Source organism: Rhamphochromis sp. 'chilingali' (assembly GCF_963969265.1).
Source record: "Rhamphochromis sp. 'chilingali' genome assembly, chromosome: 7".
In the NCBI taxonomy this organism is placed as follows: domain Eukaryota; kingdom Metazoa; phylum Chordata; class Actinopteri; order Cichliformes; family Cichlidae; genus Rhamphochromis; species Rhamphochromis sp. 'chilingali'.
Genome location: NC_137934.1, coordinates 4898394 through 4917300, shown reverse-complemented (window position 1 = coordinate 4917300; position 18907 = coordinate 4898394). Strand labels below are relative to the sequence as shown.

At 40.4% G+C, this 18907-nt stretch overlaps 1 long non-coding RNA gene across 1 annotated transcript; it reads left to right on the top strand.

Annotated features, from left to right (window-relative positions):
- The first annotated feature begins 9462 nt into the window (after nucleotides 1-9462).
- Nucleotides 9463-11121, top strand: LOC308400018. Its single transcript, XR_013972296.1, has 3 exons — nucleotides 9463-9713; nucleotides 9800-9917; nucleotides 10049-11121. It is a non-coding gene; the product is annotated as an uncharacterized lncRNA (long non-coding RNA).
- The last annotated feature ends 7786 nt before the right edge of the window (nucleotides 11122-18907 follow it).

The following is an 18907-nucleotide window of genomic DNA, read 5'->3' as shown; positions in this document are numbered from 1 at the left end:
AGCAGTTATTTCAATGGTGTGAAACAGCACAAAGTAAAGTAGATATTATATGGAATCTGGAGGGATATACAGTTTACTGCTGTGCTTGCAAAGTACTCACAACAGTTAGATAAAGAAGCTATATTGGTGTGGCAGTGGCTGAGATATGAGATGTGACCTTTAGTTCCCTATATCTGTCAAGCTTTAAAGGCACCACTTCCCATGATACAAATTGTTATTGTCTTTGGTGAAACCCTCCATGACGAGTAAACAATGCTTTCAAATTCCATCATTGATTTTATAATGCCGACTCCAAACCCATTGACATTATCAGGGTTTTCTTCTTGTCGACCTAAAACTCACACCAGGGCACAAAAAACAACTTTTGGCTAAAGTTTTAAAGTTAAATTAAAAAAGTTAAAAGTAAACACATCTTAATGGGATAAAGCCCCTTTTAAATTAAAGCTCTAATAATCAATTAACCCCTTCTAATTTGGTGATTACCAAAATGGAGCAACATGGTAACTACTACTGTGCAAAAGTTTCAAGCCACCCCTCATTTCTTTATACTTTACTTTGGAAAATGGGAAATAGGTGCAGCGATTTATAGGAACATGCAAAACACTATTTAAATGTAAAAAGAGTTTTTGCAATTCTAATAAGTCTGAAAGTCAATAATTGGTAAAATGAACTTTATTCTTCAACACAGATAGCCTTAGCTGTCTTAGGCAATCTTGTCATGTCTCTAAATAGTCTTCAGGAATAGTTCTCTGGGCTTCTTGAAGGACATTCAAAGCTTCTTGTTTGGTTGTGCCCTGCCTTTTCATCTACCACACACCTTCAACCGGGACCATTTCTGATGAGGCTTCAGTGAACAGCAGATTAATTAAGTGAAGGTCCAGATGCATCTCGCATGTCCTTTGCTGCATTTTTCCCTTCTTCTTATGGCTTCTTATGACTTGCAGATACTGTTCATCTGCTCTAGATATTATTTTTGGGGGCCTAACACTTGTCACTTTTTTCCTCTGCTTGTCCAGTTTCCTCAAATTTTTTAAGACCACACTGCACCTGACACTGAAAAGACCCTGGCAAATGGCTAATAGGAATCACATCGTTGGTGCACAGTAACCATTTTATGCTTGTCAACATGATTTGGCATTTTTCATAGATTCAAGCAAAGACAGTCAAACAAATGTGTTTTTGCGACAGGCTGCTAGTAATAACATCGCCTAAAGATACAATTTAAAACTGGTTCTTTGCAAAGTGTAGACGCAGCACTGGTTCATTCCTTGAGTTAGCTCCGTTTTTAATCCCTGAACAAGTGGCTTAGCAAAAATATTCCTCTGAAAATGGTCAGCTACAAGGACTGGATCACAAATGTGTGCAAAAAGTAGCCAATGTCCAAAGAAAACTTTCAGGAAGCCTGGAGAAATATTGCTGAAGACTACTTTAAAACATGACTAGAAAGTCTTGTAAGGAAGCAAAATCTAAGGAAATTAAGGATTTATTTTTTTTCTTACTGTCAGTAGGTGCCATTTCTGACAGTATCTCTTCTGAAACTGCACTCAAAATGACATAAAACAAACTAACTGAGAGGAAATTCATTTGTCTGTGTTCAAGTGTTCAAAAATATTAGCTTATTAACTTTTTTTTTTAACAATAAAAAAGTTACAAGTATGGTCCCTGAAGTTTTCACACTGTTATTCAAGTCCATGTAAATTTCCAGGGTTTGTGTGCAGGATTACATCCAAAACCTTGCTGATTTGTCACCAGGGAGCAGAAAGCCAGAGTGTAAAAGACTGCAGTGTGGTGTACTGCGGTGCAGTCTTGGCGGTACACCTTCCACATGGGAAAACTAAAAGGTCACCAGTGTTACTTGTTTCTTTCATCCATGAAATTTTAAAAGTTATCTCCTGCTAACACCTCTGCCAAAATGTTACTTTGCCAAGCTGCTCGTCTAAGCAGGTATTGTGGAATGTGACTATCTGACAGGCTGGCTTCAAAATGATTGTACATTACTCTAATACAAGAGCTAGCATGGCACTGAGACGAGACGGATTTTCCAGCCTGTCTTTTCCGCAGCGACAATCAAATTGTTTTCCCTCCTCCCGTCTTTCTTCCCTCATTTTCTTGCTTTGCTACTTCCTTATTGATTTATTCTCTATCTGCTTGTCCGCAGCCCACCGTGAGCCACTCTCTCATTCCCGCATCCCACCTGAGATGCAAGGTGAGACAAAACAGCCGCATAAACACCCTCTCTGCCACACAACAAATGCACACGCACATAAAAAGGCAGTCGGCTCTCCTCAATTTTCAGCAGTGTCCTTACCCACACTTATAGTGGGACAAAAGGGAACAGGAAAGCACATGCTTACGTCTTTTCTTTCATCCCCTGCCTCGGGACACCTAAAAAGGATGCTTTGGGCCTACATCAAGACTATTCCCTTTAATCGAGCCCTTTTCAACCTATTTGTCCAAGTATGACAGAATTCTGCATCTTAAAACATATATAAACACTTTTTTTGCAACCTTTGTTTTTGTTTCTTATGCACACAACAGGAACATCCAGTGTGCCAATGCAAACTGTTATGTGATCAAGGGAAGCAGAAAAGGTGATGCGGTGGCAGGCAGTGCGACCTCCACTAAAGGTTCTATCACAGTAATAAATACAGCATCAAAATCTTGATTAAAAAAAATCTTCTCACAGCAGGTCGTCTAACAAGAGACAAACAAAAGCGGAAATATTTGCTTGTGTGATAGCCTGAGGAGAATTAGGTGGGTGGTATGAAAGCGGCGTGAGTGAGAAAAAGAGTTAGAAGGACAGACGGAGCAGATACTGCAGGGGCGGTGGTCCAAAACAGCAGCAGCACCGTTCCCCACTTCTCTCTATATTGATTGGAATGAGCTCCCTGTGAGAGATCTAGATCAATGAGGCCATAACAGTCCATCTTCTCAGTCAGGAGCCACTACCGGCCTCTTATCTCTCACTCTCTGACCCACACACAAACATGCACACCGACACACAACCAGGCCTTTCCTTACACATTTCATCTCACCGATGCAGTCACCCACGTTAGAGGGTATACCTTTAAGCTGAAGACTACATTTTATTTCATTATTTAAAACAAATCTGTTTAGGTGATAAAGGACAATTTGACAATTCCAATCCAATTTGACCTTTTTTACTCTACAAAAAAGGTAGGGAAGTAACATTTCATATTCAATACTTACCAATGCTTTATGGGTCATTTAAGTCAGCGGTCCCCAACCCCCGGGCCACGAACTGGTACCGGTCCGTGAGCTGTTTGGTACTGGGCCATAAGAGTTGAGGCTTGGGTGTGAAATTTATGGTTTTCAGGGTTTTTATTGTTACTTTTTTATCGTTAACTTGGTTTCCCTGGGTCTTTTCCCGTGTGTTATTAATAATTCTTCTTTTTTTGAGTACTGGTACTGGTTTTATTTTGTTGTATTTATCCACGACACCTTAAAGGCCGGTCTGTGAAAATATTGTCTGACATAAACCGGTCCGTGGCGCAAAAATGCCATTGGCATTAATCCACCTCCATCCTAACACTTCAGTTCATCAGGAATTAAATGCAGGTGAAGCAGATTACATAAGTGAGTGGTTATTACACAAACGTAACATCTGAAAAAAAGAACATAGTGAGTAATGGAGTGGAAAACTTCCCGCTGATTAAACAGCTGTGACGAGCAGCATACCATGATGGCTGGACTCATTCTTTGTTTTTCTTTTTTAGATCACTAATTTCTCGTGACTCTTTTGTATCTGCAATTTTAGCAGCGACAAGAAAAAGCTCAAAAAGTTCAGCTTATCTTTTATTAGCTATGCAGCAAGCCATTCGTCCTCATTATGTAAATTCTGAGTAAAAGCCAACACTCAAAGTGAGAGGTCCTTGAATCAGCATTATTACAGCAATTAACAAGGCCACACACCAAGCATCTTTTTAATCCTGCAAATTGTAATAATCCTCTCAAAGCAATGCTGTGATATGTAATTTACTCCACAATGCATTCCTTCTTTTGAGGAGAGGAAAAACTTTTTTTGAGGTTTTTTTTTTTAAGTGAGTTGAGTTTTCATTTGAACATGATGACAGTTTCCTGTATTTTGTAGTAACTACAGCATTTACACAGATGGAAATGATTCTGTTTCTTATTTAGGCTTTATCACAATCCTTGCTTTGTCTCTTGTCAGGCTATAATCATAAAAAAAAATGGATCATATTAAACATAACATGTCAAAAAAAGAAAAAAAAACTGCCTCTACTACTTAACTGATAGAGAAAATTAAGCAATTGAAAACTAATGACACCCATTTCAACTGTCATTAAATAGCTGTTATCATGTTGTTATTACTCCCATAAATATCACCAGTACGCAGCTTCCTGTCTCATAAACATGTCAGTGTGGCAAAATATGATGAAAGGAAGACAAACCAACAAGAAAGCTGCTCCTGAGTCTGACTCTATTGCTGCTGTCAGTATGTGACCTAACCACAGCTAATTGTTTTATAATGGAAAACATTGTCTGGGAACAGAAAAAATATTTTAAAAACTGGTAATTGCTCAAAAAGGTTAATTACGGTATTAGAAAAATAATCAGCGACAAAGTCTAATTGAAATAAACATGAAAGCAAAACATCTCATTCTAACACAGAGTTTCCTGTTAGTGCCAATAGACAGGTTGATTCTTCCTGCCATATACAGCAGCAGTCCCCAACCCACCAGCCACAGACTGATACTGGTCCATGAGTCATTTGGTACTGGGCCGCGAGAGTTGAGGCTCGGGTGTGAAATTTATGGGTTTTAGGGTTTTTTAAACCTCAATTTTTTAAAAAAAAAAATCGTTTTCCTTGGGTCTTTTCACGTGTGTTATTAATAAATCTTCTTTTTTTTGGTACCGCTACTGGTTTTATTTTGTTGTATTTATCCGCGACACCTCAAAGGCTGGTCTGTGAAAATATTGTTGGACTTAAACCGGCCCGTGGTGCAAAAAAGGTTGGGGACCACTGACATGCAGTACATTTAGCTTCGGTCCTGCTGAATAGTAGTTTGGTCATTTTCACACAATAACTGATGTTATACATGATCAACATACAGAACTACATTTCTGGTAATAAAGGGTAAATTACTTTAAAACGTTTCTAGGAGGCCCAGCCAGCACCCGAACAAAGGTCCACGTGAGGCTGGCTCTAAAAGCAAGCGCCCATGTAGAAATGTCCAGCTTTATGGCATTAAAGAAAGCAGATTTACAGCTTTGTACAAAGAACAGTTTTGCCCTTTGTGGATAGGATCCCCACGCTGCAGTATAAATTCACCGACAGTTATTGTATACAGTGTAGTATAGCTGAAGTGTTTATTAAAGAGCGCTCCCTATCTGTTTGGGGTAGAACAGCAAGCTCGATCTCTGTGTGGGTGCTTTGTTGTTAAGATTCCTCAGCTTGCAACAGTATTGTTAGAAATGCATTATCTAACCTACCTACCCTACCCTATCCTAAGATTCATTGCACAGTGGCAGTGGTGGATAACTTTTTCCAAAACTGGTGAACAGCTCAAGTGAAACAGCTGAGAAACAACATTAAGTACTGGGTTTTATCTCAACTAGTTATTTAGCGGTACATTTGTTAAAAAAAAACTAAAAAAAACAAAGCCAAAATGACTGCAGGTGTCCATAAGTTGCGGTACTTCAGCATCTAGCTAGCCTTACAGAAGAAGAGCGAACATAAAGCGAGTGACTTTTTTAAATATCAGGTCATTTTAAATTCGACATTTCTATCAGCTCAACAAACATCAGCAAACACACAAACTGATGGTGTGCAGTTTGTGGCACAGTGTGTTGCTAGCTGAAAGTCCAGCTGCTGTATTTGACAGGGAGAGAAAAGAAAGAGCGCTAACTTCAGAGAGAGATGGAGAAAGATAAGACAGACAGGAAAGGAGAGGAAGAAGAGAGGTTAGATTTAAAGGTAAGTACTGCTCAGTGGTGTTTGATAAACTGGAAATTGAAAGCTTACATGTAAGCCCTCATGTTTTTAAATCAAATATTGGGTCTGTATGTGACATTATGTTTTTTCATATTGTGAAACAAGCTGCAAGCTGAGGTAGACTCACTTTGTTATTTAAAGGTTGCATGAAAAACCTCTGCAGGTTAGTGCAGGATAAATACGTTAGTTTGCTGTTCTGTGATGGATTTAAAGTAAAGAACCGTGTGTGACTGGTGCACAGTGGCTGTGGTTTCATGGTCACAGTAAGGTTACATCAAGCGTAGCAGAGATTCATATGAATTTTAGCTGATGATGCTGAGATCCACTGACTGGATTCCACCTTCATAAAGACAGCATAAAGAGTGTACTGTCAGTGTAGAGGATGAAAAGCTCATGAAACATCTGCTCACATCTGGTTGAATTAAGTTGTATACATCCACAAAGAGCAGCAGGTCAGCTGATCACAGCCTGTACACTAAGAAAATCTACCGAGGCTCTCAAAATAGAAATTATTGTGAGTTATGATTCATTTCCTCACACTGAGCCATTACAACCAATTTTAGCCGCCCGTTGCTGAATCCCATTTTAACTCTTGTGTTACGTGTCTGCAGGCTGGGTTTTTTTGGGTTTTTTTTTTTTTTGGGGGGGGGGGGGGGGTTGTACTGCACATTTGCACATTTTCCTGTTTAGAGTTAAAATCACCCTCTACAATGTGGGCAACAGAAAATACCTATATATTTTTCATTTTCCTACTTTTTCCTCAGATTCCAGCTGAGTATAATTAGAATGGAAAAAAGTAAACCCATCTACTGATATTATTTTACGGTTCAGTTAGCTTTGCACAAGAATAGCTACTTTTACCTTCTTACTTTAAGTAAATTAAAACAATTCTGGCTTTATTTTGATAGATGCAGTTAAGAGTGACAGGAAAGCAGAGGACGCAGGGAAGACATGCGGCAAAGGGCTTTGAACCAGGGCTGCCCAGGTGGATGTTGGGATCTTGGAAGGACCGTATGGCTGAGAGCGGGCCTGCTCATCCCAGTGAGCTAAACTGGTGCCCCCACTTGCTTTTAAAGCATTTACTTTATATGCCGGTCAATACTTAAATTAAATTTTCCATGATTTCGTGAAAAATTAATACCAGAACTGGGACAAAGCTATTGCTTACACCACTACAGTTAAAGAAGGCAGCTTGTTAACCAAGCTTGTTAGCTAATAATTTAGCTAACCTAGCAATTAGCTAATAATTTAGCATTCCAATTTAGCTCTCTCTAAATATGGTAGCTTCTGGCTCCAAAAAACTAACATTAAAAGACAAAAGATTAATTTTGAGGCTTCAAAATTTAGAGTCCAAAAGCAATGGAAGACTTTACTGTGGCTACATCCGTATTTTATACTGTCGGTGCTTACCTACTGTCACTGAGGTAACGCTTCTTTCAAGTACAAGCTCAGTCTGAAAGAGTTACATTTTTAAATAGACTGAATAAAAATGGTTGCCCGCACTGAACTTTTTACAGACCCAAAAGTCTCACTGAAAAATGGCATGAAGCCTCCAAGACATTTCAGGCAAAAAAGTCGAGCTGGTCGTCTACACCAACATCCCTATCTGTCCTTATGTCATATACTAAACACACAACCCTGCATCGCTGTTTGCTGTCTTAGCCCCTCCATCACCCAACATCCACCTGTAGTTATATAATAAATCAATTTCAAATGTGACTTGTCTGCCAAAACTGTATCGAGAGGAATGATTCACCCGCTACGCTAACATGATGGAGCTGCTTGGGTTGTGACACGACTGATCCGCAAGTAATAAAATTCAAGTTCAGTGTTTTGTTTCCTTCTATATACAGACTGTTTTGGGCACTTTAGTTTTGCTCTGTCTGATGCTGTCTGTGCAGCATCAGTTTCAGGAAGAATCTTTTATTCTTTTGGTAACTCCAGCCAATTTTGTTCCTTTCACTAACTGGGAGAGTTCACAAAATTCACAAATTTCTTTACAAAGTAACTTGTGAAGTTGGGTTATGAACTAAAGAGTGGACAGAGTCCTTCCTGCTGAATCCACAGTGGCACTTTGGCCTCTGCCAGCGGGCTATTGCAGAGTGCTTTGTAGTGACAAGTCATTACCTCAGCTGGCACTTTGTTAGCAAACAGGGAATCTGTTGCTGGAGCAATCTACTCATTACTTGCTAATCACTTGAATAGGAGGACCTGTTTGTGCAGACACACATAAAGCAAGCTGCACAAGCACAAACACATTTAGTGAGCATGCTGGACTGGGCTTTTCTGCAAAGCACAGACGTTATTGCGTTCCTAATGGTGCTTGAAGTAATTACACCCTGTAATGTTACTCGCTGTCTAGTCCTCTCCAGCAAGCCTCAGCATGGAAGCTCAGAAGTACTATACACAATCCACCATTCTCCACTAAATGACTCCATTAGCCAGAAGGCATCTGCAGTCACTTCTTCTTGTGTGAGAATATGAGGCATGCTTCAATAAAAGCCCAACTGACTGCATACAAAGGGTAGTTGGTCATTGAGAGGAAACAAACAAATTATTAGTCATATTTGTTATTGGATGAGGATGCTGAAGACTTTATCGAGCAATACACAACCTTTCATTACATGTCCAGTACAAAGAAAAATGCATTACACTTTTATTGTGCAAATAGTTGATGAATAAGGGAGACGGTAATTGAATACGTTTGAGAAACCGAAGCACTGATGCAATCTTCAGCAATCTTTCTCTTCATTTGCAGTTTTGACCAAAAGGCACACTAATTCACTGCGTTTAGAAATAGTGGAGTCAGTATTTGAATGTAATAATTTGCACAATATTAAACTGGTTTGTTGAATTGGCTAAATGTAGTGTTCACTTGCTGGGCCCACGTCCTCATTTAGGTTTGACAGCGTTTTAATGGCTTAAACATGAATTGAGCTGCGGTTTGGGGAAGGCCTCGAAAGGGACTGATGGCGGCTCCCGGGCCTGGCAGATCCCCATGCAATACATAGAAGTGAAAAGGGAAGGAAGAGTGGGGCACGAAAAACAAGAACAAACAACTTATAGAACTGGGAGATCACACATCGATAACAAGCAGAAGGAGCGTGTTTGGAGGCGTGGTCCCGCTCCTGAAATTCAGATACTTTATCTCTAATAATATCGTACAAATAAACAGCTTGTACACTGTGATGGCCAAACCTATGGCCACACCCTAGTGTCGGTAACTCTTGTGTATTTTTATTTCTCCATTTGAACACAATAACACACTTTGGTTTCTAATTAGTTTGATTGGTTTAAGTACATTTGTTCTATTTGTAAGCACACACATTTAGTTTACTTATGTATGCATACCAGTAGTGATGGGACGTTCTGTATCGAGGCTTCGGAGCGTGTGTCGAGTAATGGAGGGGGCGTTTCCGCGAAGCGCGTATCGAGGCTTGCTTCATTTATGGGAGGAGCTGAAAATGATGACGTCCGAAGCCTCGCTGCCTGGCTGTACCACGTGACTGGTTCAGGAAGCGGTTCGAACTTTGCCGCGAGATATGACAGCGATATAAACCCCTCAGACTTCATTCAAAAATGTGGGTGTTTGATGGAGAGTTGCGGTTAGTGAGAGTTTGGAGACCGTTTGGAGGTTTATGAGAGTGAGGAAAGTCAGGAGAGAATGGAGCCAGCTCAGAAGAGGAGGCTGTCCTCCCCTGTGTGGGAACATTTTGATCTTATTCCTCCCAACAAGGTATGTAAATTTCTACAGAAGATGTATTTTCATGATACTGATGGTGCAATACAATTTATGTTGAGCTGTCTTGACTTTTGTACAAGGTGAAGTGTTTGCTATGTGCCAGGGAGCTGGGATATAACAACAACACCTCATCCATGCTTAGGCACTACAGAGCTTTGCATGAGAATAAGGGGGACACCGATTGTGGAGCAAGACCAGGTGAGCCATCAAATGCAATGATAATATAGCATGCAGTAATGTTACTAAATGATATAACAATATTATACAACTGTTATAAGTTACGTGTGTGATATTTATATTTGTGCTTTATCTTTATTGTCTTTCCTCAGGAGAACAATCTCAAATAGATGAAGACCTGGTCAGCATAGTGATTGAGGACTCCCAGCCATTTAGCATTGTGGAGGACAAAGGATTCAAAAGATTTGTTAAATCATTAAATCCCAGCTATGTTCTCCCCACTAAAAAGGTCATAAAAGCAGTGAAAATTTAGTTTTTACAGAATAAAATGTGAACAGGCAGTGTGTAGCTGTCCATACCTCAACGTTACAAAAGCACAACCACTGTCCACACCCCAACCACACCTCACCTCACAGTAAATGATCATTTCCATTTCAAGCATTTCCAAATAATCATTTCCCATACTGCCACTATAAATATACACAGTATGCTGCCATCACTACAATATACATGTTTTACACACTCCTTTTGTTGTTGACATTTACAGGCTGTGTGCAAAATGCCACACTCTTCAAATTCATGCCAGCTATTATTTTTACGTCCAGTAGGTGTCCTGCTAGAGCAAATGAAGCTTCGCGTTGGGGTGAACCAATTGGATGAAAAGCTTCAGTGCTTCATGGGGCTTCATCTGCCCATCACTACATACCAGTTCATTACTTTGTTTCTTCTACCTGTTTCTTACCTGCCATGATCCCTGAGAGTTGCCAGACAAAAGGTGGTGGGCAGGGTTTTAAGCAGTTAAATACAAGAGGGATGATTGGACTGCACCACCACTTCCTGCTGAAGGGGGAGATGTGCATTTTCTTTCATTAAAAAAGCTTTTGTACTTGATTAAATATGCGAGTTTAGGGTTTAGTAGATTTTGATTTTCTTCTTGGGTGTTTAGTTTATTAATAAACTAGACTGTACTGCATCGTTTTTGTGGTTTATGAATGTGTTTTGTTTAGTTACCCCTGTTGTGTCGTAGTGGTCTCATCAGCCATTATATATAACCCTGTCTGTCATTTCCTGTTTAGGTCAGTTATGTTTGTTGGGGCAGTTGTTTGGTTTGTGGTGTTCGCAGGTCTTTTCACCTGAGTTTAGTTTAGTTTTGTTTCTTTGACCGCTTTTATGAGCTCAACATTTATTACTTTTGTAAATATAATTTTTCGGTTAAATAAATGAAAACCCTGTTTTTCTAATAATTCCTGTGACTCCTGCTTTTTCAACTTGGTCCATTACACACACAGTGGGTCCAATTTCACCCATTTATTTCACCACAGTAATGTCATTTTTTTGTGGTATATCAGTTTATGAGTATTTAATGTCACTATGCATTACACAGTCATGTGAAAAACAGGGCAGTCCTGTTAAAAAGTAAGTGCACCTTTATTGCTTCCATAAGAATTAAGAAGGTAAGTAGTAATCAAATGCAGTTGATCGTCACCAAGTGAGACCATCTCTGTAAAAGCAGGAGTTTTGGCATATTGATGCTGGAGCCTTCAGGTGGCACAATCGTTCCAGGAGTGGATGTCTCATCAAAATACCCCAAAGTCAGACTGTGCAATGCTCAGAGAAACTGTAAAAAAATGAATAAATAGATAAATCGACATCCTAGACTCTACAGGCCTTGGTTAGCATTTTAAATGTTAATAGAGCTATTAGAAAAAGACTGAACAACTATGGCTCTTTTAGAAGGCCTGTCAGCAGAAACCCTCTTTCCTGTAACAAAACAACAACAACAAAAAAACATGGCAGCACAGTTTTGGTTTGCAAAGTTGCATCTGAACAACCCAAAAGATTTCCGGAACACACTTTTATATATCAAAGTATTCTAGACTCAAACTGTCCGACAGCTAAAGTTCAGATGAAATTGGGTCAAGCAACAGAACAACAAACACAAGCATAGCAGTAAATTTGAATCGATTGAAAAAGAAAAGAATCAAGACTTTGGTCAATCGCAACAGTCCAAAGTCCAGTCTTCAGCCCAACTGACAAACTGTGGCAAGACCTTAACAAAGCTTTGAATGAATCCGTTGCAAACCTCATGAACTCAGGCAACGTTGTGAAGAAGAGTCCTCCACAATGAGAGACTGAATAAATCAAACAGAAAACAATTCGATCAGTTTATTGCCACTAAAAATGGTTCACACAGAGCTTGCAAAGCTCCAATTTCTTACTGAAGTTTAAATTATTTGTTATGCTATTTTTAGGGGTTGAAGTGGCTCAGGAGGTAGAACAGGATATGTACAAACTGTACAGTCGGCAGATAGGTAGGTGAGGAGATCCCCAGCTATTTGATTTGGCAGATCTTTTTTGGGCTGTATACCCTTCTTGACACAACCCCACAACCTCACCTCCCTGGATGAAACCAGAGATCTTTTGCATGTAAGGCAGTGCGTAAACCTTTAATAGTATGAAACTTTACTGAATGGCTGAATGAGATTCCATTTTTAAGTATGTCACTATAGGAAGAAGAAGACTACCACTGACAGATCTATGGGTCGCAAGTAAAACTAAATAACAACTGCTTGAAAATAAGCTCGTGGTGATGCCATTTCAGATTTACAAAATGTGCACTATATTTAAAACACATTTGCTTCATTGATACATTTATGCATAAAGGGTACTCAAGAGAACACAGAGCTCCCCCAAGGTCAGTGACCTATGTTGCAGTTTTAAAGAAACTGATCTGGATGCGCACCAAAATGTAATGGGTTCTTTCTTTGCCAGCTCTCCGTGTCTGCACTAAGTTGCATGAAATTCGGCTGTAATCTTGCTGACAGGCAAGCAAACAAACAGACGGTCTCCTTGGAGGGTTGAATAGGCTCCTTAAAAAATTATGGAAGGGTTTGTTTTATTAACACAAGAACGGTTAGCTCCCTCATTAGTAACTTTAAATAAATAACTAAAAATGAGTTGCCCAAACTTCGACCTTGATTGCTGTTTAGTCCGTCATGAATATTCAGTGTTGCAGAGAGTTTTTTCAAGTCTGCCACAAAGTTTTCACTTGCCTCAAGTAAACTGGAGGACTCCTGCCCCGTGACCTCTACTGCCGTCTTACTTGACCTGCAAACTTGCCTTCAACATACCACAGTTTGTATATGTTGGCTGCTCACAGCTCAGTGTAGAAAAGCTTCTTCTCTCTGGGAGTCTTGGTCTGTGTCAAGCATGGATATCGCACCATCCAATATTAATGCACCTCCATCAGTGTGACTGAAATGACTAAAGCATTGTGCCCTCCAGAAAACTCTAAGTGATACCTCCCCTCCGCAGCCTCCAATCACCCTCATGACCCAAGTCTTCAAACCCCTGCGGGGTATTTTGTTTAAGTCGCTTTCTCCTCTGTCTGCGCCTCTCCTCCTTCCTCTCCACTTCGTCTTCCTTATCCATTTGATGTCTCAGACTTGTTTTCTGTTTATGACTGTGGATGATTGAGGTGCATTGCTCCGGTGTCAGCTCTGCTCCAGGGGAGAACTCAGCAGGACACGGACAAACAAAAACTATCACCTTCTGAGAGGGGTTCGACTGACATTGGATGGGATGAGTGTCTGGGTGTGTGTTTCTGTTTGTGAGTGTGTGTACAGTCCTCTCCCTCAGGGTAGACATCTTATCTTAGCGGCGTCTGGGGGGTAAAAAAAAATGGCTATATGTCAGTGCAAAAATGTGCTGTGGGTGAGAACAGCTATGAGACCCTCTGATTTACCCACAGTGACAGGACCATAGGGCGTCCTAGTTTACTGTGCAACCAGACATCTCTGTCCATCTCCACGAGACATCGAAATTGTGACTTAATGGAGGGAAAGACAGCCAAAATATTGAAACATGTCATGTCTGTCTGAGAGAAAGTAAGTTGTCATGACTGAGCCGATATAAAGTGTGTGGAGAAGTGGTGAAACCCAACACGGGTGACTCAAAGTTCAGGCTTCATGCAGTACAGTCAAATCTGTTCCTTTGATTGCATTGCATGATAAATTGCTGGTTGAAGCATTTAGATCCAGAAAGACCCAAATTCAAACCCAGCATCTAGAGGAAATGTTGAAAAGCTGTGGCTTAATGTAACAACCAGCTCACCGCTTTGACTGGAGTAACTAGCTCACCAAAGATGGGAGGTTACATTCTGCAGCATGAATTCATTTAATATGGGAATAGTGCTTTCATTTCTTTTCTTTTCTTTTCTTTTTACAATATTAAGGTTATTTGACTTTTTTTTTTTTGCTTTCAACAAACGTATTCATCATGTTTTTTTTAAGCTGCTGATTGGAAAACCTCAATTTGCAGAAGACAAAAGTGAACACACATGATAAGAGCTGCACTATTACATGAAAACTTGTAGTAGACCTATTGTTTGTGTACATTCAATTTGCTCAACAATTTTTTGTAGGATATGGAAAATTTATATCGCTGTATTTATCCTTGTTATATTTATAAGTGCGTTAGTTAATTAGAGTGCAGCCTTCTAATAGCTAACTAGAAACAATTCCCTCAAACCTCAGAATCTAATGCAGGGGTAGGCAACTCCAGGCCTCGAGTGCTGGTATCCTGCAGGTTTTAGATGTGTTCTTGATCCAACACAGCAGATGGCTAAATTACCTCCTCAACATATCTTGAAGTTCTCCAGAGGCCTGCTAATGAACTAATCATTTGATTCAGGTATGTTGACCCAGGGTGAGATCTAAAACCTGCAGGGCACCGGCCCTCAAGGCCTGGAGTTGCCCACCCCTGATCTAATGTAATGCTAGATAAAAGGTATTTTGTCTACATTTCAGCTCTCACCATACAGTACACGGGGGGGATGTCCGGGGAAGAAAAATAAAGCCAACATAGAAGTGCTAAAAAGTGCAAAGCACCCCCAAAACAGGCAAAACAGAAACTGTTAAACTGGCAAAGAAAAAACCCCAACTAATTTTACTCGTACAATCTGGAAGTTGTGTTCTCCCTATATTAAAGCTGCTATACAGAATCTGCTAAACAAACTGGGTTGTCAGCCCTGGCACTGCATTACCATATTGAGCTTCAGTCAGAGGAAGTCACGGTTGCCAAAAACTTTTTGAAGCTCAAGAGTGAGGCTGGTGCCATTCCAGATATGTTAACATTGTACAATCTTCTGGATAATCAGATCTTCCCCACACTGAAAACTGTTATTCGGGTTGCCCTAACAAACCCAGTTAGCAACTGTAGCTGTGAAAGGTCTTTTAGTGTCTTGAGTCAGCTCCATACCTGGCTGAGAAGGACCATGGGTCAAAGCTGACTCCAGCACCTGGCTGTGATGTCAGTTGAGAAAGAGATGCTTGAGAGACTTGACCACCAAAATGTGATAGACAGATTTACCAACCTCAGGTTAAAAGAAAAGAAAAAAATCTGCAAAGCCATAGTAGCATCTGCAGTAAAGATCTTTTCATACATTGTATACATTGTACCAGAGGCCAAGGTGTCTCAATTTTTCTAATTTTTTAATAGTATTTTGTACATTTGTACATTTCAAGGACTCTTCTATTTATGGATTGTATTTTTATGTATCTGTATTATGTTATACTTACACATTAAAAGTGAATCTCTGTCCAGAAAATGCACTCAGTTTACTATTTACTCACTGTGAGCATCATTCATTATTCTCCTCCAGTAATTAAGGTTAGGATATGTATTTTTTTTTCCAAATTCCAATCCATTCTTCTTTAGCAGCATTTAAATAACCTTTATCAGATTTGATGGTTTTGTTACAGACTTTTCAATAAAGTGTTTTGTTTTTCTTTCACAAATGTGGGGATTAAATTGTGTTAAACTGTACAAAACAGTGATGTCATGTTTTGTGACGAGGACCCAGGCACAGAGAGACTTGATTATATAAATAAATCATAAGATTTAAGAATCTTATGATTTTAATAAAGAAATTTGCAGACTTGCACAGAGATGGTAAAATTATGATGACTGATAATGGAGATGAAGACAACAGACGATGCCTGTGTCTTTTCCCGTGTGTTATGAATAAATTTTCTTTTTTTTTTGGTACCGGTACTGGTTTTACTTTGTTGTATTCATCCGTGACACCATAAAGGCTGGTCCATGAAAATATTGTCATACATAAACCGATTCGTGGCACAAAAAAGATTGGGGACCGCTGCTCTAATGTAATGCCAATTGATGTTGCCACGATGGCTATATCCTTCTTTTATATACATTCTGTAGATGCATATTGTGTTAGCAAGTGTTTTGACCTCCAGTGTTTGTGGTTTTCAGCACATGGAACGTGTTCTCCCATAAATAGACCATGTAGAGTATCTTCCCTCCAAATTACAGATACAAACACGGCAGAAGCGTTTGCCACACTCGGAAGTGACGCGAAAAGTGCCTTAGCAACAGGTGATGCACTTGGATGTGCATTCTAAGACAGACCCACAGAAGAAAAGCTTGCTTTCATTCCCATTTTTTGCATACTTGGAAACTGCTTTTGTGAAGAGGTTGTGCTCGGTGGGTTGTAATTTTTAAAAAAAAAGAAAGTCATAAATATCGATTGTCCCAGTATCACAGAAGTGTGAGGGGAGGCACATTTCAGGCACCTTAACAATTCAGCAGCTGCTTCGTTTGAAGCATGCTGACAACCTCAGTCCCATGAGTGCAATGATGGGGTGATGAGTTCGAGGCCTCCAGCAGTATTACTAGAACTTTGATTTTCTTTCTTTCTTTTTTTTTTCTTTTTTTTTTTTTTTTTACAAAGGTTTCATCCCCTAACAGTATTATATTGGTTTAGTGGGTGACCTGTGCAGATGATAGCCACACTGCAACCATCTATTCTGTTAAAAAGAGGAAATGTGGCATAAAGCATGCATGTCTAGCCACAGCCAGGTTGTTAACTGTAATAAGAACCTGGCTATGACAGCACAACATGATCATCTGGACAGAGCTTCTGCATTTACTCGTCTTAAAATACTCTTTATGCAGTCACTTAAGGTAGGTGTGCATGTCTGTGCATCTACGGTGGGCACTGCATGCTTGTTTAACATTTCCTTCTTCTATCACCATAACTGCAGCCTGGTTTTTGCCTTTTCCAACCCACACTCAGAAGCAGACATCCAACTTGTGCATGCGGTCTCTTATCTGTGGTGTTTACTCTCATACTGTATCCTGCCAGAGCATATTCGTCATGCAGGTGGTCATTATTTCTGAAAGCGAAATTGTGCATCTCGGAGGAGCGATGCGTGCGGGGCATCACTTTCACTCTGTAAACTGTATTCACTCCATAGTAGGTGTTTGTAAGACCAACAAGAGCAACCTGCCGCCATGCAGAATGGATTTAATTTGTATTTTTCCATAAACTCAGTCATCCCACGGAGTTCTCGCAAATAGATCTTTTGAGCATTTCAGACGGTGCCGTGTCCTCTGCTTTCAAAACCCGAGCACTCTGGGGAAATTAAATCATAACAGGTCCTTCAGTGCCCCCATCAGGATCTCTCTGGCACCTCCATCCACCTCTTTTCATCTCTTTCATCTTCAAAAATCTCATGCTTATTCAATTTGATTCTGGCTTCTCCACCACAACATCCTTTTTTCCCCTCTTACTCTCTCCCTCGCTCGCTGTTGTTAAACTCCCAGAGTATTGCCGCTGGGCGAAGCCATTAAGAAACGGCAAACAGCTATGTCGAGTCGGCAAACACTGGTGTGCATACAGGTGGTGCAGAGCTAACAGACAGGAATCATTACACTGCTCTACTCTGATTGCTGCTATTCCTCTGGGACTGAGCGCGCTCGGCATATGTACAGATGGGAACACACACACAGACACACACACACTGGTAGAGATTAAATCATATGTGGGTAACAGGTACATGAAAATATGTCAATACATGTACAAAGGTACACACAGGAAGTGAGAATCAAATTGTTTTGTCCAAGAACAAATGAAAGAAGGACAAGAAGCCACAGTAAGGGAAAAACAAGAAGAGAGCAAGCCAAGAAGAAAGGCAAACCTAAATCTCCACTTGTTATTGCACCTGAGGCCAGAGAGTCGGCTCGCTCGGCAGGCTGGCTAATGGTGCGACATTCTCCAGCATATTTCACTGGACACATTTAAATTTGCTGCTGCTCTGATCTAGTCATAGCACATCTCTTCCTCATTTGTCCTCTACGTCTGTGTGTGTGTGTGTGTGTGTGCAGAAAGGATAATGACTGCATTGATCAGAGACGTCCCCAATGGGTGGTCTTGTTCCGTCAAGGCTGAGAGAAAACGAGAGGGCGAGCGAAAAGAGAAAGGGAGAGCGGGCGAGCGAGCGCGGCCAGAACGGGATGCCCTCTGTGGCAACCCGCCTCGACGCATTAGCCAATCAAATATCCATCTTGGCTGTCGCCTCCCTGCTCCACGCACACTATCAAAAAGTAATCTGCGGCGCTGTTTTTAATCGCCCGTCATGTCTCTGTTCCTTCCTTCCTACATCATTTCCTCGCTACTTCTTAAAATAATCGTCTTTATGTCCAGGATAACACAAAGAACAGCACGGGGTGAGTGCGGATGTGTCCACGCAAGGGCCCGATAGATCTCTGAAAGTATGAAAAGCATGTGATTCGGACACTCTGGCCTTGACAGGTCAACAGATCTCAACATGGGTGCCATGTTAAGCAATGTTTTCCATCTGCATCAAACAGTTAATGAGGGGATATTTTCATTATGGTTCCTGAAACTATGGGTATTTTGGGTATTTCAGCCACTGGTATGAGCATATCTTGAAAGAGCAACTAACCAACTGACCAATTAGGAACACCAAGACAGGGTAAGTGAAAAGCTTCAAAAACAGTCACTGCTTGAAAAGTCTACATCCTATCAAAAACAAATAAAAGTTTGAGCAGACAAAAAACTTTTTTGGGGGTTTCTAGAGAATTCTTGTACATCCATCCGGCCGTCATTTTCTTCATCATTTTCCTCCTCTTGCAGGGAGCTGGAGCCTATCCCGGCTGTCCTAGTTGCGTGCCTTTTAGTTTAA